The sequence below is a fragment of the Rhinolophus ferrumequinum genome, chromosome 4 (assembly GCF_004115265.2).
Source record: "Rhinolophus ferrumequinum isolate MPI-CBG mRhiFer1 chromosome 4, mRhiFer1_v1.p, whole genome shotgun sequence".
Taxonomy (NCBI): Eukaryota; Metazoa; Chordata; class Mammalia; order Chiroptera; family Rhinolophidae; genus Rhinolophus; species Rhinolophus ferrumequinum.
In genome coordinates, this window is record NC_046287.1 from 61,820,311 (window position 1) to 61,843,234 (window position 22,924).

Below are 22,924 nucleotides of genomic sequence, written 5' to 3' on the forward strand. Positions count from 1 at the left end.
TGGAGCCAGTGCCTGTGGGTTTTTGCAGATACCTCAGGGTCTGACACCCACAGGAGATTCAAGGCTGGTGGAGAAAATGAAATGAAACTACAGGAGCTCAGAAACAACTGGGTGGTGTGGGGCTGGTGTGCTGGCGAAGGTGCCTGGCCCAGGACAGACTCTGTGTCCTGGTGGGCTGGAGGAGTTTCTTGTGTTGATACGGAGGTGGCCTTACAGTTCTTTGTTTGCCCCAGGACACATGGAAGATTTTGGGCTGAGATTTTAGCTCTCCAGAAAGGGGTGGAAGGACATTTAGGCAAACTCTCACCATTCTCTTTCCTCTTCAGAGCTTCCCTAAGAATCAGAAGTGCTAGTGAAGGGGTGTAGAAATAACTTAGCATACCCCTTTCATTTACTCAGGAGGAAAAGCCTTTCATGTACCCAGAGAAGAGAAGGGACTCATAGCAGAAAGGAGAGCCCTGGGCAGAGAGAGCTCCTGGGCCTAGGGTGGGGATTCCAGGAATTCAAGCCTCAGCGGATCACAAATTGCTGTCAATAAACTACATATGTGCTTATATAAAACACATAAACGCATATGGCCACGATTTTGGACAAATGCCTCACAGATAAAAGTAGCTTTAAATCCTCTATAAAACGTTAAAGTCTAATCCTTAACTTCTAGCAGCTCAGCAGGCTCTCAAGAGCGCAGTGGCAGCTTTGAGGTTGACAGTTCAACATTTAATGTGTAAAGAAGAGGCAGAGAAGCAAAGGGGATGAAGACATGAGATTTGGAGTCACAAAGTCTTGGGTCCCAGTCCACGCTGGGCTTTTGTGAGCTGTTGACCTTGGCAAATTGCCTCGCAGTTTCCTCATTTGTACTTGCTTCATAGGTAGTTGTACCAATGAAATGGTATCTGTTCTTAGGGCAGTGCTGGAGACATAGTATATGCTCAATAAACGCCTACTTTTAGAGACACCTTGGGATCTTGGTCTGAGTCACATTGAAAAGGACCTCACTCTGGGAGGAACCGGGACAGGATGTGAGAAAATTGGCTCTGTTGAAACCTAGCGACAAATCACCCACAAGGTGAAGCCTTTGAGGGACTGGGTTCCATTAATTCAGAATATTTATCCCAGTTTCAGTTGTTGCCAGTGGATTGAGTGGCTTTAGGGCCTCTGTGCGTCTGTGTGAGTGTGTGTGTGTGGGGGGGCGGGTTCACCTCTGCTCTGAGCATTAGGGCTTTTTTACGGTTTGTATTGTGTCCCCCTCCAAATTCTTACGTTGAAGTCCTAACCCCTCGGTGCTTCAGAATACGACTGAGATAGGGTCTTTAAAGTGGTAAGTAAGATAAAATGAGATAATTAGCATGGGCCCCTACCTGTTATGACTGGTGTTCTTATAGGAAGAGGGAATTTGGACACAGATACACATACAGGGAAGACCCTGTGAAGACACAGGGAGAAGACAGCCGTCTACAAGCCAAGGGCAGAGGCCTCAGAAGAAACAACCTTGCTGACACCTCCATCCTGGACTTCTGCCTCCAGAACTGTGAGAATATACATTTTAGTTGTTCAGGCCACTCCATCTCTGGTAACTGGTTATGGCAGCCAGAGTTGACTAACAGAAGTTCTGCTCCGTCTTCCTCTTGAGACCTGGAGAAGCAGCAATGGCTTTTCAGATTCCACGACAGCCAGAGGGGAAGGGACCACAGACCAGAACTTCTTAAATTTTTTGGTGTTTGAAAATCTTATCTAGGAGAGCCTGTTAAAAATGCAGACTCCGTGACCATAGCTCTCATGGAGACTCTTATCTGGTTACGTCTGAGGGGGTTGCCTGGGGTGAGTCAGATGACAGGGTCCATCCCCCGAGGGGCACTGCCTTATCCCTCAGGCCCATCCAGGCCTTCCTTTTGGGGGTTAGTGCTGAGGGGAAGCTGGCAGGTGCTACTCCTCTGTCACCCAGGAGGGTAACTTGTTGGTTGGGCTGGAAGCTCCCAGATCTGCCTGGACACGCGCCTGCTCCCTGCACACCCCCCGCCCCCACCTTCCAGTTCTGCTGACAGCTGGAGGCCTGGAAGCCCCTGTCTGCCTTTCAAACCTGTGGCAGAGTGAACCTGGCCCCCAGGCCCTGTCGGGTGTGGGAGTGAGTGGGGAGCTTCATAGGTTTGCTGTTGGGATGGGCGTGGAGAAGTTATGAACTCTTCGGTGTCTTGCTCCTGTCAGCTTCCAGGATGACATACGCACAAAGGTACCTTTTATAGGTGGGGAAATTATAGGTACTGCCACTTCAAAGGCCTTGGCAACCAGAGCTCCTCTTTGATAGATGACAGTATTATTAATGGTGATTTATTGCTGGGGCCATTTTGACAACAGAAATAACCAGTTTCCCTACCTTCCTGGGCCCCATCCCCCAACACCTTGCTGGTTTTTTTTTTCTTTTTTTTTTGGCTTTGGGGTTACCTCCCTGTGCAAGAAGGCTGGGGCATCTGTTTAACGCACACAGTGAGGTATCTGGCTTATTAACTTGTCATCATGTGTCATAAAGTTTAGTGAAATGCTGGCAGATTGTAATCCTAAACAGGGCAATTACACTATTATTAAAGCGGCTTTCTTTCTTTCTCTCTCTCTATTTTTCTTTCTCTCTCTCTACCCCACCCCTTTCCTGGGTGGGTTTGTTCTTACCTCTGTCCTACTTGCTTGATTAGTCACAAGCAGGAGTCTGCTGCTTTGCAGTGATCCCAGAATCAACCTGGCCTTACTGGACGGAGCTCATGGGAAAGCGGACTAGAGGAGGGCTAACCAGCTCGCTGCTTGCTAACTAACCTAATGACTAACTAACCTAACCAACTGGGTCGTGGAGATTATGGGCTGTCCCAGCCAAGGCTGCTGCAGGGAGGCAGCAGCGAAAAGCAGGAGGTGGTGGGATAGCTTCTGCTCCCTGTCGCCAGTGGCAGCGAGGTTGGAAAGAGGAGGCAGAGCTAAGCGGGGGTACTGTAGCTTCCATTCCCTTTGCTGTGGACTTGGGTTTCTTTCCAGAGTTTATCTCCCTCTGCCTTTTGCCAGGTTGCTCTTGGATCTGGAAGCAGAGGTGGAAAATACAATAGAAAAGGGAAGTAGTGATGGGGTGGTGGGGAGATGGAAGGAGAAGAATCACTTGATCTGAGTGTGAGTCCTGGTTGCCAACCGGTTGCCATTCCTCCGCTGGAGACTTGGTTTCTCAATCTATAAAATGGGGTTGATAATTCTTGTCTCGTGTACTTTACATGGTTTTAAAGAGGACCAAATTAGATACAGGGCATGAAAGAGGATGGTTAATAGTGAATCACTCTACAAATCTGAGGGATTATTGTAATTCCATATTTGCCATTGCAGTCTTGTTTCATTTCTTATTGAATCTCAATTCCTGTTATCCCAAAGGGTTTTAAATATGCTGAGATCCAATCTTCTTTTTCTCTATATTCCTCAAGGTGGTGATGATCTTTGTTTCTAAATGTACTTGAGAGGCATTATTTGACTTATGGTCTGAACCATGGGAATTATTAGGCACATGCATGACAAATAGTTGTTATACGTACAGCGTTAAGTTAAGAAAGCAGACCTGAATAGGCTGGAGGCACAACTGCAATAACTGAACACGGTTTGCCAGATCTTGCAAGGACCTTAGAGATCGGCTACTTTAATTATCCCATTTTACAGATTTGTAAATTGAGGCTCAAAGAGGTAGAACAACACTCCACTCCTAAAGTCACCAGATGAACTCTAGGCAGAGCGAGGACTAGCACTCTTGTCTCTGACTCCCAGTCCATTGGGAGGAACACCTTACCAACCTGGTCTCCAGTTCTTCCTTCTCCTCTGCTTGCTGTAAGGAGTGACTTCACCTGCTCAATTACCATGCTTCCCTGAAAATAAGACCAGGTGTTATATTAAGGTTTGCTCCAAAAGACGCAATAGGGCTTATATTCAGGGGATGTTATTCTGAAAAATCATGCTAGGGCTTATTTTCCGGTTAGGTCTTACTTTCGGGGAAACACAGTAGCTCTCAGGAAAGAATCTGCGAGCAGTCACTTCCACCCTAGTGTGAATTTTAGTCAATATTTAATTCTCTCAGATGTATTTGGTTTACTAGCCTTATCCTCGGTTATATAGAGTTGGGCTACCCCCGTCAACAGAGTTGCTATCACTGGTGAGAAGAGAAGCAATGCATTTTTCAGCCAGGGACTCATGATTCTCACGCCCTGAAATCATACCAGTTGCCAGCTCCATAGGGCAGCAAGGGCTGGGCACTGCTTCCAGAATTACATAGCTCTGGACCAAGATATATGTGTTCATCGTTTAGAGTGTGTTTGTCAGGACCTGTCAGGGAGCAAGGTTGGGTAGATGTATGGAGTCAGACAAATTTAAAAATGGGACCAGCAGACAGATTTAAAAATGGAAAGTCGCCAGACAGAATGAAGGCAGCCCCTAAACACCCTGTACTGTCTGTTTGTTTTCTGCTTTCCTTTGCAAAGTTGGAGGGCACAAGAAGACAGACTAGTGTTAAGAACTCGAAGTTACAAGTGCCTGGTGCAGGGAGATTTTCTGAGCCCCTACTGCGTGCCAGGCGCTGTCTTATGTGCAGAGTGGTGAGGCAAAGATACACCATTCAAGCTCTCAGAGTTCAAGTCTAGAGACAGGGCCACAGGCAAGGGAGAGGAGAGGTTTTCTTCGTGGCAAGTATGCTGGTGTCCCTGCTTTTCCCTGTGAAGTGAACCACAGCGCTCTTTCTGCAGGTCACCTTGAACCTTTGGTAGAATGCATTGAGATTTAACACTGATAAGATTATTGATGAGACTTTTGTTGGTTGGCCAAAGGGGACAGAGGGGATTTGAAGATGATTTGAGGTATTGAGCTTGGAAAGTGAGAGCGGTAGCAAGAGCATGAGAGAGAACAAACAAAATAGGATGCAAAAGGGAATAGAGTCACTTTAGTTTTAGACATGTAGATTGCAACGAGGGAAGGCAGCCACATGCAAATGTACTGCTGGCTTTAGAAAAGTGTCCTGGAGCCTGGGGACAAGGGCAGAGGTAGCCATGCAGGGCCTCAGCCTAGACAAGACAAGTGGTGCCTGAAGCCACGAGAAGAGACATTATCTCTACAGACGGAAGGAGAGTTGCAACACTCAGTCTCCCTGGTGGGCAAATACAACTTGAGCTGGGATGGCAAGTGGCATTGCTTTCTTCACTCAGCTCCTTGTTCGGTGGTCACTTGAGAGTTGGTGAGGCTGACCTGTTGTTCCGTGGGTCCTGGAGCACAGAGAGGAGTGGAGAATAAAGAAGGACCAAGGCGGGGCTCCTACCCTTGCTCATACCCCAAATCCATGATGGGACTTATGGCTTTGCTGGCTGTGTCTGGTCCTGACGTGGACAGACTGTCCCTGACTACTTACAGCTTTGCCAGGTCAAGGCCTTCTGTTGCCCTCTAAATTTAGAGGGAAAAGACTTGTGGTCTCCTATCTTCATCGGCAATTTCAGATTATCTGACCTAATATATGTCATTCACAAACTGTGAATGTTGTGTGATGTTGGACAATTCACTTCATCTCATTGTGACTCATCTGAAAAATAGGGGTATAGCACTTGCTCTGCTGACCTCGTCAAATTGTTGTGAAATAATAGCTACGGACATAATGGATAGCAGGTATTTTGTAAACTTTATGGTGATATGCACGTGTTAGTTCTTGTGATAATGGCTCTTTTCTGTTATCTGGACTACTTGGAAGATCTGCCCCCTTCTCTGAGGAAGCTCCAGGGGCAAATGCTCCTGACCCAGGATGCCTGGAAGGACCAGATCCAGGACGGGGTGGATCCTTCTCCCAAGAATCCGGGGCTGGAGGAGAATACTCTGCTTTGTGTGTGTGGGGAGGTCTTCTGAGAGCCACACCACACCCCGCTCCATCTGAGGGGGGTGCCCAGCTCCAGTTCTGTGTGGAAGCACATTGCCTGGCCCCAGGGCCAGCCCCATGTAGCGAGGTCTCCGAGATGTTAAACCTGAAAGGCAGCTTGCTGCTGTTGGCTCTGGTTCTGACAGGTATCTCAGCCAGAGCCTGGGGATAAGGGAGAAAGGCAGGTTGGACTCCTTTCCTCCTTGAGTTGATAATTGCTGGGCAATCGCAGCTCTGTGTAATTGCTAAATAAAATCTCTTGCCCCGGCGTGATAGATTTATGGCTGAGACACCTTATCTGAATTGAGAATATTTCAAATGAGTGTACATGGGTGTGTGTGGGATAGGAAGGGAGAAAAGCCAGTTGCACAAAAATTTCCAGAAGTGCTCAGTAAATTCCTACCCTTCCTCCCTTCCCTGAAGTATTAACCAGAAGCTCTTTCTAGATCTGCCAGAACTTATGTACCTATGGATCTTTTCCAGAACCTAGGGCAGTGTAGACACAACATGAAATATTGGCCTGTGATGATGAGGATGATGATGAAGACCGTGGCCTGGAAGAGAATTGTATTTTTGACAACTTTAATTTAATTCAATTCAGCAAATAGTTAACAAGTGCCCATTCTTGCCCAGGGCTATGAAAGCTATTATTATTTTTTTCGGAGGGGTGGGAGGTGGAAGGGAGAGGAAGGAAAGGCAGTGAGAATATGAAGAAAGATGACACAGGCTCTTTTCCGTAGAAACTTGTTCTATTTTGAAGAGCCAGGATGTGCACAAACTGGCTTGATGGGAGTGGGATGGGGCAGGAGGCGTTGGGGCGCCTCTAATCCCTATCCAGGTCCCCCTGCCCCAGCCTGGTGAGCTGAGGACAGCACTTTTTCAGGGCCTGGTAATAAAGATCAGAGCCTTCAGCCCTGGAGGTGATGAAGCAGAGGGAAGTGTGTGCTGGGTCCTGGGGTCGAGAACACGTTTACTTTCCCGTTATACTTGCGACCACCCTGCTGCCTTCAGAAGAGCCTGGCGCGGGTTCTCTGGAAGTTAATGGGCATCTCAACCATGTCAGAACAGGTGACTACTTTTCCAGTTAGGTTTGCCTTTTCTGCTGTCAACTGTTGGTGCTTTCCTTTAGGGGCCCTTCTTTTTCTCCGTTTATTTAACTTGGGGGTAGGACGTAGGGACTGACTGCCATGGTAATGGGAGGGAGCGGATAGAGGAAGGAAGCTGAATTTATTTGAACACCTACTGTGTGCCAGTTCCAGATAGAATTTTATCTTGGGAGGAAGAATCATTGTCTTAGAACCTGAAAACATTTGAACTGGAAGGAAAGTTAGAAACCACGTGGTCTCTTCTCCTCTTACTGATAAGGAAGCAACTTGCCCAAAGTCCCCTAGCTTTCTGATTTTTTTCTTTCTAGGAAAGCAATTGTCCTATAATAATCCTTTATAGGCAAAAATGTTTTATGAGATACTTGCCTCATTCACCCAGTGGGATGACTGTCTCCTTGGACTCACGGACCGGGGCCAGCCTCCTTACTTCACACCAGCCTATGGGGACCAGCCCTCTTCAGCACCCATATACCCAGCTCCCTTGTGTTACACCACCTGCCCCAAATCCCAAGACTGGTCACTGCTAATTTTCTCGCCTGTTGTGTCTTGGCATGTCATATCCCCCTCAGGAATCAAGGGGTTATGAGCATAAGTGGTTATCAGTCTCTGATATAGTGCAAATAGGAGAAGTTTGGTGCGCCCATTCTGACGTTGATGTCCTAACCCTTAGAACTTCAGAATGTGACTGTATTTGGAGATAGGGTCTTTAAAGAGGTCATTAGAGTGGGCCGTGATCCAATATGACTGATGTCCTATAAGAAGAGGAAATGTGGACACAGACAGGTACAGTGGGAAGACCACGTGAAAACACAGGGAGAAAACGGCTATCTACAAGCCAAGGAGAGAGACTTCAGAAGAAACCAACCATTGCCATACTTTGATCTTGGACTTCTAGCCTCCAGAAGTGTGAGACAATACATTTCTGTTTTATATGCCACCCAGTCTGTGGTATGTTGTTAATGGCAGCCCTAGCTAGCTAATACAGGCATATCTCGTTTTACTGCACCTAGCTTTATTGTGCTTCACAGATGTTGTGGTTTTTACAAATTGAGGGGAAGAACCCCCTCCAGCTAAAAGATTACAACTCACTTTAATTGCTATACTTGCTTTATTGTGGTGGTCTGGAACTGAACTCACAACATCCCTGAGATATGTCTGTACACCTGGGCTCTTGCAGTCACCTGGCGAGGAGTGGTTCCAGTCAGGAAGTTCTGAGACCAGGCAGGGGATGGGAAGCTCCCACTTCCCCCTCAGGCAGGCTCTGAGGGGGAAGTTTTGGGGTGACAGGAAGGCTAGTGTGCCTTCTCCAATCCCTGGCATAGTAGCCTGGGCAGTGTCAATGGGACTTGGTGTGAGTGAGGCCAACTTAGTGCCAGGAAACCTGTTGTGCCAGGGCTCTGTTGATGCTTGGTCCTTCTCCTGTGGAGTTTTGTTCAAATTCCTTCACTTCTCTGGGTCTCAGTTTCTCCTCTGTGGCCTGGAGAGACTAATGCCTGACCAACTGACCTGAAAGGCTGTGGTGTGGATTAAATGAGAAAATGCATCAGTGTTTTGCCACATTAGTGATGGCGATGAAAATGATGGCGCTTTCTCTCCCCACCGGGGATGTTGGTGCCCAACCCTGGTTTTACTCTGCCATTGAGGAAGAACCAAGGCTTTCCTGGAAGTAGGGCTGCTGCTGCTGTGTGCGGGTCTCATGCAGAGTCTGCATGAGGTGAGACTTTTCCTGGGTGTCCATTTCCTCTCAGTAAGGAGAACGCTCCACACCATCAGTCCTTGGGCCGACAGTAAAGCATTTATTTGAGCATCTGTGTCCATTTTCCTCCAGGTCTTATTTTTTCTAAATTACAAATGCAATAATGCATTTTGTAGAAAAATTAGAAAATACAGATAAAACAGAAAAATTTAAAAAATGTATTACTCTAGCACTGTCAACACCAAAGATACATATCCTTTCAGCCTGTGTGTGTAGGGTACGAATTTTCACACAATGAACTCCTGTTGTACATAATGGTTTTTTTTTTATTATTAGTTTCAGGTACACAAGACAAAGTAATACTTAGACGTTTATCATTTATATCCCTCACATTGTGTGAACCCCCCGCCCCCCATCCACTGTCCCCCTGGCATCGCACCCAGCCATTACATTTCCACTGTCTCTATTCCTAATGCTGTACTCCGCTTCTTGTAAGTATATACATACATATATATACATATACATATATATAAAATTATAGTTGGCATTCATTATTGTTCAACTTCAGGTGTACAGTGCAGTGATCAGGCATCTACATCATCCCTGAGGTGGTCTCCCAAATGGGACACGTGTCCATCGGACACCCTACAAAATCTTTACAACATTATTGATTACATTCCCCAAATTAATTTCCAAAACCCTGTGGCAATCTTGTGGCTACCGACTGTTTTCTAATCCCCTCACCTTCCCCCTTATCCCTACCCCCCTGCCCATCGAGCAACCCTCAGTTTTTCCTCTATGTCTCCAAAATGTACATAATGTTTTATAACCTATTTTTAAAAATCAACAACGCAAAGAAAAATCAACCATGTATACAAACATCTTTCCACATTGACCCAAATTCATTTTCATCATCATGTTTTAGTTAGGACTCTTCCGATGGGCTGTTTTAGAGACCTAAACAGGTGAGAGAGGGAAGGGTTCACTAGGCGATTACTTCTCCTCTCTGCACAGGTGTTTGTTCTCAGGTATGTAGTGTCCTGGGTCTCACTGGAGGCAGGTGAGGTTTGGAGAGAACACTGACCTTGGGGTCAGATAGGCCAAGAGTCTACCTGCAGCTCTGCCATTTATAAGCTGTAGACATGGAAGGAGAGGGCCCTGGGCGACCCACGTACCATGTCTCCATAAGGGATTAATGGCATAGTGTAAGTAAAAGAGCTCTGTAAACTATTAATCGAAACTCATGGATGAACAAAGGCTATTTTGCGGCTTTTGCCAGAGAAAAACCAACGTCTTGAGGGTCATAAAACACCATAAAGGAATGAGTCTGGACTGTGGGAAGGAAGAGAGTTTGCAAAAGAAAAATCATATTTTAGTTTTGAGAAATGAGTTGGACTTTGAGAACAGACTTCTTGGTAGATGATGAGGTGGGCACGCTTGATTTGGAAGGAGAGAAGAAAAAGATAAATTTTTTGGAAGCCAGAAACCAGGGTTCCTAATAAACAGTAGTAGGGATGACAACGAAAATGATGATGATGATGATGACACAGAACGTTTACTACACGTCAGATACGGTGACCAGTACTTTCCAAATATTAATGCTGTTAATTCCCTGAATATCCCTATGAGCTAAATGTGATCATTATTCCCATTTTATAGATGAGGACACTGAGGCACAGAAAGATTAAATAACTTGTCTCAGGTCACACAGCTGGTAAGTGGGGGAGCCAGGATCTGAGCCCAAAACACATGTTTCCCTACCAAACACACCTGGGACCAAGTAGGTAGGTTTGGAGAGCAAGAACATTCTAGAAAGATGGGATTGAAGACATGAATGTGATATCTATTTGTCATTGTCTATTTGGAGACAACTGGCAGTGAGTGAGTAGTTTCACTTATACTCAAGGAGACCAGCTGGAAGGCAGTTTGGTCTGTGACAATTTGGGAAGTTGAGGGGTAAGGAAGCAGGGCAGAAGGCATTCATTATTCCTCCAGAGTCCCAGGGAGGTGACCAGTGGGAGGGAGCTGCCTGCTAGTCTTCTTGACCATAGGTCTCTACCATGAGGAAGTGAGACTGGTGCAAACTGCTCCTATGGCTTAAGAGGGAGTCTGGTATTGAAAGTTGTGGCCCTGCTGTGTATCTACCTTTGATTGGTATCTCTTTGTTCACCCAGGAGTCAGTCTTCCTCTTCTTGTCTTTCCTCATCATCCCTCCTTCTCTCCTGCCCATTCTCTTTCCCCTTCAAGCACAGCTTGGTGTGGCAGCCCTAGGAGGCATGGGCAGAAGGGATGGAGAGAGTCACTTCCCTGTGGGGGTGGTGCAGAACCCCCAGGAGTTTCCCTGAGGCCCTGGAGAAATTTGGAGGATGTTCTGTGTTCCATCCATTTCAATGTCAACGTAGGAAGGAGGAGAATGGGACAGCCATGGTCAGGGGCCTGCTGCTATCAGAACCCATTTGGACAGGTTGACGAGCAAAGGATCACTCCTACTGATAGTGGTCAGGCAGCGCTGCTCAAAGTGCACGTACCGATCAGAATCACTCGGGTGTGCTTGCCCGAAGCAGCGTCCCGAAACCCTCCCTGCACCCTCTGAGAACCCTTAGTTGAGATGCTGATCTCCTGTAATTGGGTGAGAGGCTGTGCTACAGGAAAAGCAGCAGTAAGACAGAAAGTGCTGGAAGCTGGGGGAGGCCTTAGCACTCCACTGAAACAAGTGGAGTGGTTGTGAGGAGTGGATTTGCTGATTGAATCAGCACAGTGCTATGTGCTGTGCTGGTGCCAGGGACTGAGGTCACCACCACATACTCCAGTGCCTGCGTTCGGCAGGCACAAGTGCTACCCAGGGGATGTCAGGTAACCATGCCAAGTGGCGTGCCATAGGTCCAGAGAGGGTGTTTGGGCATGTGGAAGAAGCTGGCTGGGCTGTGCATGGAAGTATCCTCAGATGGGGCAGCCTGTACAGAGAGAGCTCTGCCCCTTCCCACTTGTGGATCCCTTGTCAGGGAACTGTCCCTTTTCTGTATATTTTAAAACTTAAAAAAAAAAAAAAAAACACAAAAAACAAAACTTAGTTTTTTAAACCTACAATGAATTAAATCTTTCCATGTTGATCCAAATCCATCTACATCTTTATCACCTTTCTCAGGTAAGACTCTATTCCAATGGGCAGTTCTAGAGACCCCCTAAATAGATAAGAAGGGGAAGGGCTCTCTGGGAAGTGACTTCTCTCTGTGCAAGTAACACGCACGCGTGCACACACACACACACACACACACTTCTAAAATTGTGTACTTTATGGCACCATATGTGTTGTTAAAAAATTAGTTTGGAAATTTTCAAACATACACAAAATTAGAGGGACGAGCATAGTGAATCCCCATGTCCTTATCTCCCAGCATCTACGATTATCAACATTTTGCCAATTTTGTTCCATCCACCTCCTCAGTGTATTATAAAAACCAGTCATGATCCCCTGCATTTCATCAAAGCTTCAGAATGCATCATCTCACTCCATCCTTGCAGCAACCTGTTGAGGTAAGTAGAGTGGTCATTACGATTTTCATTTTATAAAGAGAAAACCAAGGCTCAGAGAGGTGAAGGAACTTTTCCAAGGCTACACAGCTAGTGAGTGGTAGAGTCAGACAACCCAGGTCTTCTGATGCCTAATCAGGTTTTTTCTCAGAGAACCATTCCAATTACATTTTAGGGTAGAGGCAGGGTGGAGGGGGGGGGTGTCACAGCTCAGTTGGGGGTCCCTGGGACTCTTAACTTACCAGGTTGCGCACTCTGAGGTCTTCCTTTTACGTCCTTTGCTTATCCCACTCAGCTGGCACGCTGTTGGAGGGGCTGGGGCAGGGAAGGGCAAATTAAGCTCTCCTAGGTTTTTCATCGGTGGCTTCCTTGGATTGCGGCTGCAGGATGTTTATAAAACTCTGAATCAATTTAAGGCGCAGAGATTTTCAATCAGGGAGGCAGATTGCGCTGATAGGGTCAAAAGGCCTGTCGCCAGCGAGGATCACAGCATCTGACATATTAATTTGAGCTGTCAGAACCAATATGTGTAACGGAGGCGTGGAGGCACAGGCCCTGCTTCTGCAAAAGAGTGGGAAAATTTTTAAAAAGGGGGAACAAATACGACCCTACCAGGGACTAACATTTCACAGATTCCTTTAGAAGCAATCCCGCCAGCATGTGACCACAGTGCCCTCCATTCCTGGGGAGGCTGCAAGTGGGGTGGGTGGGGAAGACTGGAGCCTTTTCCGTGGGGGGGAGCTGGATTCATCACAGTGACCAGGGGCCCTCTGTGGCTGAAAAGTAAACTTTTCCCGGCTTTACACCTTTACCCCCCCACTCTACCTCCCCGCCCCCAACACGCACAATTTGAGTTCCAAAGCTCCTTTGCTGGCAGAGGAGGCCAATCTAAATCTCGCAGGAAGTGCATTTGTTGTTGTGAACCCTTTGATATCTAGCATGGGAACTGTCTGCCCTGGAGTTGGTCTCCTGGCAGGAAATCACCACGAATTCTGCCTCTTCCAAGGGTCACACACAACATCCCTCATGCCCAGCACCTTCTCCGCCTCTTTCCTACCCTCCTCTCAGTTTTCCTTGCATCCCTCTCAAGCCTCAACCTCCCCACCCCCAGTTCCTTTCAGACTGCTTTGAACAATCCTGCCATTTCCTCCAGACCCCATTCCTTCCCTTGCTGCGATCTGGATGCCTGTGGTATTCACTCATGTGAACACACAGCGTGTCTGGTTTGTGCAGGTCCTGTGCAGGGTGCATACCACGTTCCCAGGGAGTCCATCTTGTCGGGTTCCACATGTAACGCCGGGTGGACCCCGAAAAGCCCCGTGGTACCCACATTTCTCGTACCAAGTGATCATGAAAATATGGGAATTATAACATCATGGCCAAGACATAGTAAAAACTCCATTCCTGGGAGCCCTTGGGAGCCCCAGGCCAATGACTGGGGTGGTGATCTATGCCATGGAAAGGAAGAAGTATTCCCTATCCAGTGGAAACAATGGCTACTTATAAAATCAGTCATGGCGCTAGCTTTGGTAGTGATACAGCGGTCGTCCTCATATATTAACACCTGAGCAAATGGAGACACAGCAGTCTGAGTGACTTGCAGGTCATTGAAACCGCTGGTACGAGGTGGCTATAAGGTTTAGACCCCTGTCTGAGTGATTGCAAAGTTCATGGCTGTCTGGGTCAGTCTCTGTCTTGCCAAGCCCTTCAGTGTGATGGGAATTTTCTGGGCAGTGGTGCTGGCAGACCTCCCTTGGGGATGCAGAAGTTGATCCTGTAACTCCCTTCCTAGACTGGCCTCTCACAATCTGATCACGTGAAGACAACTTCTTCCCTTAAGACACTCTCTGCCTCATCCTAAATCCAGTGTCAATCCTGGTTGTAAGTAGTCAGGGTTTTTTCTTTTCAAAAACATGTAGTGCTGCTTGTCATCAGGTGTCACCTGCTCTATTTCTCTGTGCCCCATAATAGAAGAAAACTAAATGAAAGATGTAAAATTTAGAGCCAAAGAAAACATCTCCCCCTTAGTTTTGAATTCATTTTCCTCCTCCAACCAACCAAACGAAGAAACAAACAACCCTCCCAAACCCAAGGTGGGAACCTCCTTGCCGGGGAAGGAGGGGAGGGGTGGGGCAAGAAGCTAGAACATCACACAGAAAGGGCAGGACACACTTCTTGTGGGGAGGGCGGGGTAGGCAGAATTCTAAAGCAGCCTTCATGGCCTTCACACCCTGCTGTTACTCTCTGGACCACGTCATGGGACATGACAAAAGAGATTGCGCAGAGGTAATTCAAGCTATTAATCCGATGATCTTAAAATTGGGAGATTATCCAGGTGGGCCTAACCCAATCCTGTCAGCCCTCTAGAAGCAGACAGAGACTTTCCTCCCACTGGTGGTAGAAGAGGGCATCAAAGAGATTGAAGTGTGAGAGAAATCTGATGTCAGGGGAGTCCTCTGTTGGTGAGTTTTCAAATTTTGTCATTCCTTCTGACCTTATTAGGTAGAATTCTTCCAGAAAGAAGTGCTTTTCCTCAACTATTGGGTTAGCTTGACATAGAGTTCATGCAGGAAAGGCAGTGTAGATATTTGATTCTCCCCCTTATTCATCAATTTTCAAAGAAGGGTTTTTTTTTTTTTTTTTAAATATGCTATGATACCAATCAAAGTGCTAAAGTCCAGAGAATGGATAGGTCCCAGGGTGCTAGAAACAAGATTTTAACCTAAGCTTTTCGATGGTCCAGTTTGTGGGCTTAACCACTATGCTTGATTTCCTCCCAGAAAGAAGGAAAGATAGTTGTGGTATAATGTTAAGTGAATCAGGCAGACTATAAACTCATACCTCTATGAACTGATGGGTATATTTATAGATGCATAGAAAAGGATGGAGGGAAATACAGCACGATTTTATAGGGTTATGCCCGAAAAGTTCAAGAACAAACATCTAGAACATTTGGATTCCTGTTTCTGTTCTTTTCTTAAAGGCTGCTGAAAAGGTATGACTGCAAGTTACTCAGACTTCTGTGTCTCCATTTGCTCCTAGGTGTTAGTTAATACCTATAGAAGGTATTGAGTTTCTCTTGTGTGACCAAGCAGAGCATGTTTCTTTGCCCTTGGAGGCTGGCAAGTGTCAGGTGGGGGTCTTGGAAGTGTCTTATTCTAGGAGAGAGGGGATGTGTCACCGTCCCTCACTTCAGGTTTCCCACAGGCTTCTTGTGGTGCCGTGCAGCATGGTTTGGCAGGGGAGAGTGCATACTCTGGCGTCAGGTTGTTTCGGTTCATGTCTTTGCTTAGCTACCTAGCTGTGTGACTTTGGACAAGTGACGTAACCTCTTTGTGCCTCAGTTTACTCACCTTTAAAGTGAGGAGAGTCACAGTACTGACCTCATAGGGTTTTGGAAGTAAATGATTTAGTGCACGTAAGATGCTGGACTTACAAAATGCTCAACACATGTTAGTTTTGCTTATGCAGGAGAGCCGGAGAGAATCACTGACTCTGGGTAGTGTTGCAGTTACGAGAATGTAAGGGAGGACCTCTTTCCCAGGTGCTGTGAGGACTCAGCCAAGCCCAGGCTCTCTGCCTCCTTGACACACATTTGTTTCCCCCGTCCAATTTACCTTGGCACAAAAGGATAATTCATTGGTATGTCCACATCCTGGCCCTCCACATAAATCTTCCCTACTCGTGCATGTGGTGACAGCTCCCCAGGTCTCTTGGACTTTCTTCTCTGAGTTTCCCATTAATGTTGTCTACACGAAGAAAGATCCTGGCAGGCCTGCCTTTCTCTGAAGTCATCCTTCCTCAGAGAAGAGCGGCGAGGGGTGAGGGGTGGGAGGCCTGAAGAAGAGGGAGCTGGGAGAAAGACCATCCCAGGCGGAATGGAACCTTGGGATCCAGGGTTGGGGGCTTTCACAACAGCCTGTCCTAGAAATACACAGGCGAGCCACCTCCCAACAAGGGTTGCCCTACCCAGCACTGCCCTCCCTGGCAGCCAGGGGAAGGCAGGTCTAGAATAACACTGGCCCCAGCCCTGGGGAGGAGGTGCATGGGTATTTGTGAAGCTAGTTCTTGGTTTGATTTTCTCCTCAAGTACCACATTTTCTTCCTCCTGACCGAACAAGTGCATGCTGCTTGGCGATTTCCAACTATTCGTAGCCCTAATAACTCATCAGCTTGACTTGCATAAACAACTCTCTCTTTTGTGTCCTGCTGGAGCCCAGATTCTCAGTTGAGATCCCCAGGAGTGAGGAAAATCATTCTATTTCTTTCACAAATGTTTGGACTTTGGGTCAGAAGTCGCCTTGGAAAGGGGTAAGAGAGAAAACAATTCTTAATGAAATATTCTTCATTTTTGGACGCCACTCAAGGTGTATTAGGAATGTAAGTGAAGTTTTCTCATTCTCTCATTTCATTCACTTATTTATTCATTCTTTGGAGAACTATTTATTGGTTATTTTAAATAGTGCTTTCTATACTTTTTTTCATAGCTGCAGAACCCCTGTCTATTTAATAAAATCTTTGTGAAACCCAATATAGAAGGGTCTGAACTGAAGTTCAGATCCAACGACTTGCTGGTGGCATCTAAGCTAGTTAATGGGGGTGCTGGGCAGTACCCAGATATTCCCATTTAGAACTCTGAGGTCAAATATGGCCTGGTGATTCAGAGCATTTATAGAGAAATACAGGCGGTCCTAAACTTACAACTGAATTCTCTTGCAAAAGTTCATCTGAAAGTCAGTTGTCTGGAACTTGGAATAAATTTTCTTATAGAAACAGAAGTATGGATGGTGGCTAGGTTCCCAGACCAGCCCACAAAAGCCCATTTACTCCACAGTGTGTCGGACTAATAGAACTAACAATTCTCTCTTAGCTTTGTGCTACTATGGAACTTGTATACTCACTGCCAATCGAACAAAGAGACCTCATGTGTGGGGAACTCAGCCGTCTATCAATCCCACTCATGTACAACCCAGTGAGGAGCTAGCTGGTGGGCAAGACTGGCCTTTGACAATTTAGAATAGATGCCACCAATTTTCTTTTGTGCTCATAGGATGTAAACTTCCCCAAGGAATGGATTTTTGTTTATTTTGCATCCTGCTGTATTCCCAACACATACTGGCCTGTAGTAAGTGCTTGATAAATTATTCTGGAATGAATAAATGCTCTAGAGTTTCATGGACTTCTCAAGGAAATGCCCCTCAGACCCCCTCTTAGAGTATAGTTAGTATTATTTAACACCCAATTCCAGCAAGCCTGGTTGTTTTGTTTCCAAGCCTGCTCTATATAGCAACAGCAAAGTAAAGGATGATATAGATAGATCACACTGACAGCAGTGAGAGGTGACCAACATCAAGGGAGGAGACAGAGAAAAACAATAAAAAAAAAACTGGCACAGACCCTCCAAAAGCACAACAGCCTGGGATAATTGAGCTCAGGAATCCTGGGAGTCATTATTGTAAAATAAACATTAATTAATACTCTAAAATTTATCACCCCTATTTAAGGATGCAGGAAAGTATGTGTGGAAACTGTAGAACGCTTAATAAACAGTAATGATTCTTAGACCAACCCCTCTGTTATCTGGAAAACTATTCTAGCCTACAGAGTGAGGACTCTTTAAGTTCTGAGTACTTCAGCGTTCTGGTTTTCGTAATATTAGAAAATGGTGGATATTATGCTTCAGTTACCGCAGTGGCTATTTTTGGCTTTTGTGGAGCCCTTAGCCTTTTCTTAGTGAAAATATAATTGGATAACAAAATATAATTGGATAACTTCATTTTGCCTTTAAAGCAAAGGAGAAACTGAAAATGGCATCTTAGTTGCTGTGGACAGCAGTGATCGCAGGTGGCCCAGTGTGGCTTTCTGGGAGCTCAGGCAGGGGGAGAAGATCATCGTAGTGGTAGCTATGTCTGCAGAGGGTACGTGATTAGGGGACTTTTGCCTGAAAACAGAGCGTGGGCTTTAGAGTAAGGCAGACCTGCGCTTAAATGTAGGCTTTCCCGCTTACCAGCTGTGCTACCTTGGACAAGTTATTCACCACTCTGAGCCTTAGTTTTCTCTGCCTCCAAAAGGTAATGCTTTCTTTATAGAGTTGTTGTGAGGTTTAACTGAAATAGTGTATTTAAAGTATGCTAGCACTGTCTTCCAGGGCCCTTGTCATGTGCTAGCATACTGCTAAGGCGACTCTTGGAAGCTTGGAGAAAATGAAGTCCTGTTCTCAGTGAAGCAGACATTCCAGAACTGCCATGGTAGACAGAAGAATGGATTGAAAGGCTTAAAGGAGTGGGCATGCTAGAGCAGATCCAGTGTGTAGGACTGGGAAACCCACCAGTGACTATTCTCTAAGAGGGTCAAAGGACCCCCTCCAACCCAACCCCCGTTTATGAACACGATAAGGACCATATCCTTATCACCAGAGTTGAGAAGCTCAGTGCCGGCTGTCCTCTGTGGGCTAGGGCTGACTGGAGGAGATTCTGTTCCAGAATTTCCGTCTCTTATAGCAAATGGGGATGATAGGGTTCCCAGATAACAGAGGCCAGCTGGTGTCACTTAATCATCAGAAGCAAGGTAGGCACAATTATCACGGGGTGCACTTCAGGCACCGACCTCTAACTGTTCTTCTCAGACAGTGGTTAAATGACTACCTAAGTCACGAGCTGTTAACCAGACAATAGGATTAATACCCAGCCCTTCTTAGGAGGTTAAATTCTCTCCCTTCCCACTTTAGCAGGCCCTTTCACCACTCTACTCTTTGCCAAGACAGTGACCCTGCCTGGAGCACTGTTACCTCCTGGTTGTGAAAGGATGGCTTTTCTCCTAGGAGATCCAGCTTAGACGTCACCTTCTCAGTGTTCCTGCACCCTTGTACACACTTGGATTAAAGCGTTTATCACACTGCAGAAAACTGCTTCCCTTTGTGTCTTCTTCTTTGGGGGCCAACATGGTGTTCATTCGTGAGGATGTAAATGCCACGGGAATAGAAGCTCCATGGGGTCAGGGATTCTTTTTCACTGCTCTGTCCCCGGGGCCTAGGACAGTGCTTGGACCAGAGCAGGCAATCAGTCAGCACTTGATGAATGAACATCCTTTGTAACCTTTCTGTCCTGGCACCATCCTAGCATGGAGTTGGCTCTCAGGTATTGAAGGGCAATGTCTGCAAGATCAGAAGTGTTTGTGATCTTAAGCCATCCTTGCGAGTGGTGGAGTTTCAGATGCTGTACGTGAGGGATAGTTTTGATTCTGGGAAGTCCTTCTAAGGTCTAGCTAAATTATTCTACCTAGCTACACATGCATGTGCACCAGCATGCATGTACACACACGCACACACTCCTGTATTCCCAGGTCCACCCTCAAATCCCGTTTGAAGATGGAGGCCCAAGGAAACTCGTTCTTATAAAACTAGTTCTTATAAAGCCATTTCCTTATTTTTCTACCCTAAGAGGATAAACCCTGTTGAGATGAGCTTTTGGAGTCTGTGCCTCCATCTCATCCACCCCTGCCCTCGGCCCCCACCTCCAGGGCTGGCTCATCATCAGACAGAATTGTTCCCACAAAGGCACAGAACTTGAGACTTAAATTGGATTTGCCTGTGGCTTTGTGCTCTTCGAGTCCTCCCGCTTTTGTTTCTGATTTATCATTTCATTCAGTTGTAGTCAATCATTCCCTCTCCGTCTTGCTCACCATAAACACAACCTCCTGCCAAAAAAATTATGACTGTATTAAATGATTTTATTACAGTAAACTGCAGATTGTACAGTGTAAACACAGGTGCTGCTCAAACTCCACACCCTCCGGCTCTGTCCAGACCAGCACGGGTGCCATGGAGAGAGGGAGGCTTTTGGGCCATGAGAAAGGGAGCTGCCTCTGGGAGTTTTAGGCCAGTAGGTCATTTGGTTCAACCCTTCACCACAGAGATAAAGAAAACAGACATGTAGGAGGCAAAGTCACTGGTCTCAGGTCACACAGATGCCTAATGGCAGAGCCAGGAGCAGATCTGGGGTTATTTGATGTCATAGGTCCCTTCCATGACACCGCTCCTCACGCCTCTCCTTTCCCAGGTTTATTTTAGGCACATTTCACTGTAGTACAAACCCTAGTGGAAGGAATGGGAGAATTTGAATAGTGTAATTTATCTGAGGCTATATATGGGTCTTAATCTTTTTGTGCCACAGTTGGGGTAAATGCGGAACGCAGAGTGAAGGGCAGGTAGGAATGAGGCAGGTAGATCTTCCTGCCTCCCATGCTGGCATGGGAATGGTGGGGACTTCCTATTGTCTAGACTGGCTGCTCCGGGCATTGTTCTGGGAACAGGAATAGGGGAGTCCCTGGGAGGCAGACTCAACAAAAGGGGGCTTTTCCTGGGATGAAGCCTTGGGGAAGCTGCCCAGTCCAGCACCTGTTGCTCAGGGAGGAGGAGAGCTTCTTCCTGCCGTGGCCTGGCCATTCTGGAAGGCTTGGGGGACCCTGTGTTTCCAACGCAGCTCATGCAGGAACCGATGGAGCCACTGAGTTGGGTTTCTTTTGGTGCAGGTACAGAGTAAAGAAAAGTAAGGCACACTCTGGGGTAATTTCACCAGAGCAATTACCCTAAGTATTTTTCATCACGAACCTTGAAAAAGGCATTTTTGAAACGGGTGATTTATCGGGTAGAGGGGGACCCTTAGAGAAGTGGATTCTAAAGATAAGACTATTTGGGACAACCCATTGATGATGTCACTTCCCCACTGGGAAATTGCTCAGCCTAAGTTTTCTGTCTCTTTGGGAACCAGCACACACACACTCACACACACTGTATAGTCTTAACTTTGGCTGTTTCCCCTCCTTCCTATTTGCTTGTTGGCACATCTGGGCCTCTGTAGTAAACAGATCCAATATTTACCAAGTGGCTCCAAAGGTGACATTTGCTTCCAAAAGTTTTGATTCCTCCTTCATTTGGGTAAGTTTCAGCTCACAAGAGAAGCTGTTTTTGCTGAGCCTGGGCTGCATGAGACAGGCAGGAACACAGGCCCATCTGTTGGAGATTGGAACATAAATAGCCCCCTTTAAAAATAAATCTCCACTTTTAACTCTGTAGATAAAAATATCGGAATAAAGGACAATTCTTAATCTCCACCTTCTCCCCTGCTTGATTCAAGCGTTTCTAAGTGGAGTTCTTTCCCTTCTCCTTTTACAGGTTTCATTTTGGCTTTGATTCTAGCGAGTTTACTGACAGATTACTTCATTTTAACTATATGGCTTTTCTGTCTAGTGGGAGGCATATTTCTAAGTATCATATTTATCAAAAGAGCTCTGCAAAACAAGGGCCAGAATTACTCTTTTGATGGTTCCCCCTCTAACTACAACCACAATAAATTTTGTGAGAAAGAATGCTCAACTGGGGACCTTTTATGTTAAAGCCGAGAACCGGGGTTCAGACATTGTCACTTGCAAACCTCCACCAGTTGGGCTGTTTCTCCCCTCCTCCGCCCTCCCTGGGCAGAAATCTCACATCTGGTCTCACTTGCAAGGCTGGTCCTGGGCTCCCAGGGGCTCCATATTTTTCCCCCTATAACTTTAAATCAGAGGAGCATTTCAGTAAATCACAGGGAACACTTATTTATTGGACATAGTTTTGGGTCTCTTAAAGCATGGAAAATAAATTTAATGGAGCGTTCAGAGCATTTCTCCAATCTTTTGAGGGATTACTTGGGGAATTTGTCAACTGCGCCAAGCCCAGCAGCCTGATCCAGAGAGATGGGAAGGAAATGATGGGAGAATCTTCGCAGAGCGCCCAGGTGGGTCCTAAATCACCCCAAGAAAGATTAATATAAGGGACCCAGTTGCCAGCCAGGTTGATTGGCAACTTCGCCGTTTATTTAATAAACTATCATTTCAGCTGGAGGACGACTTTAATCTGAATTACATTTTGTTTTTGTCATCCACTCTTGCCAAGTAATTTATGGAATACCATAGATGTTTCTTAACCTCAAACAGCAAAGGAGGGGTGTGACGATAAGGGCCAGGAGAAGGACCAAAGAAAGACAGAAGGGAAGGGAGCAGCTCTGGGAGGTTGGTGACAACTTTGAGGTGAATGGGAGAGCAGGTCAGAGTGGGACAGGTGGAGAGAGGTAAGGGTCCTCAGCACTCTGCCTCTCAGCCTGGGGCAAGGTACAAACTTACTGGAATGCGCCTTTCTGGGGCATGGTGTGCGTGTTTTGGGGCCATTGGGGATCATGTTGGGAGTGGCCTGGCCTGAGGAAAACTTAGAGGAGTTGATTGTTCCTAATTAAGGGTGAGGCCTTGATTGTGGAGTTTGAATTTCCCAGAATAGACCAGAGCTGATGAGGGATGGGAAAAGGTCTCCCCAAGCAAGGCCAGCTGTCCAGTTGGTTCATTGTTGGTGCCCTTGAGTGTGAAATGAGGGTAGGTGGGGCTGGTTCCTCTTCTCAGAGGGAAGTCAGTCAGGAAGAGACTTTTGGGCTTCAGGCACCTGGGGCCTTGATGTTTGGAGTAGTATGGGTATTTCTTCAGGAGGGGAAGATGGAAGGTTGGCTGCTGAGGGAACCTTCAGGAGGATTTGCTTCCCCTTCAGGTGGGAGCTACTGGAAGAACAAAGGGCTGTTCATGAGGGCAGACAGGCTTTGCTTTTGGAAGCATTGTAACAATGACATTATTGTGGCCATTATTCGTTTTCGCTGCAACGGTGGCCCTTCC

At 46.5% G+C, this 22,924-nt stretch overlaps 1 long non-coding RNA gene across 3 annotated transcripts in view; it reads left to right on the forward strand.

Annotated features, from left to right (window-relative positions):
- Window positions 1–22,924, forward strand: part of LOC117021328 (uncharacterized) — a 131,994-nt gene that overhangs the window by 83,845 nt on the left and 25,225 nt on the right. The window lies entirely within an intron of this gene.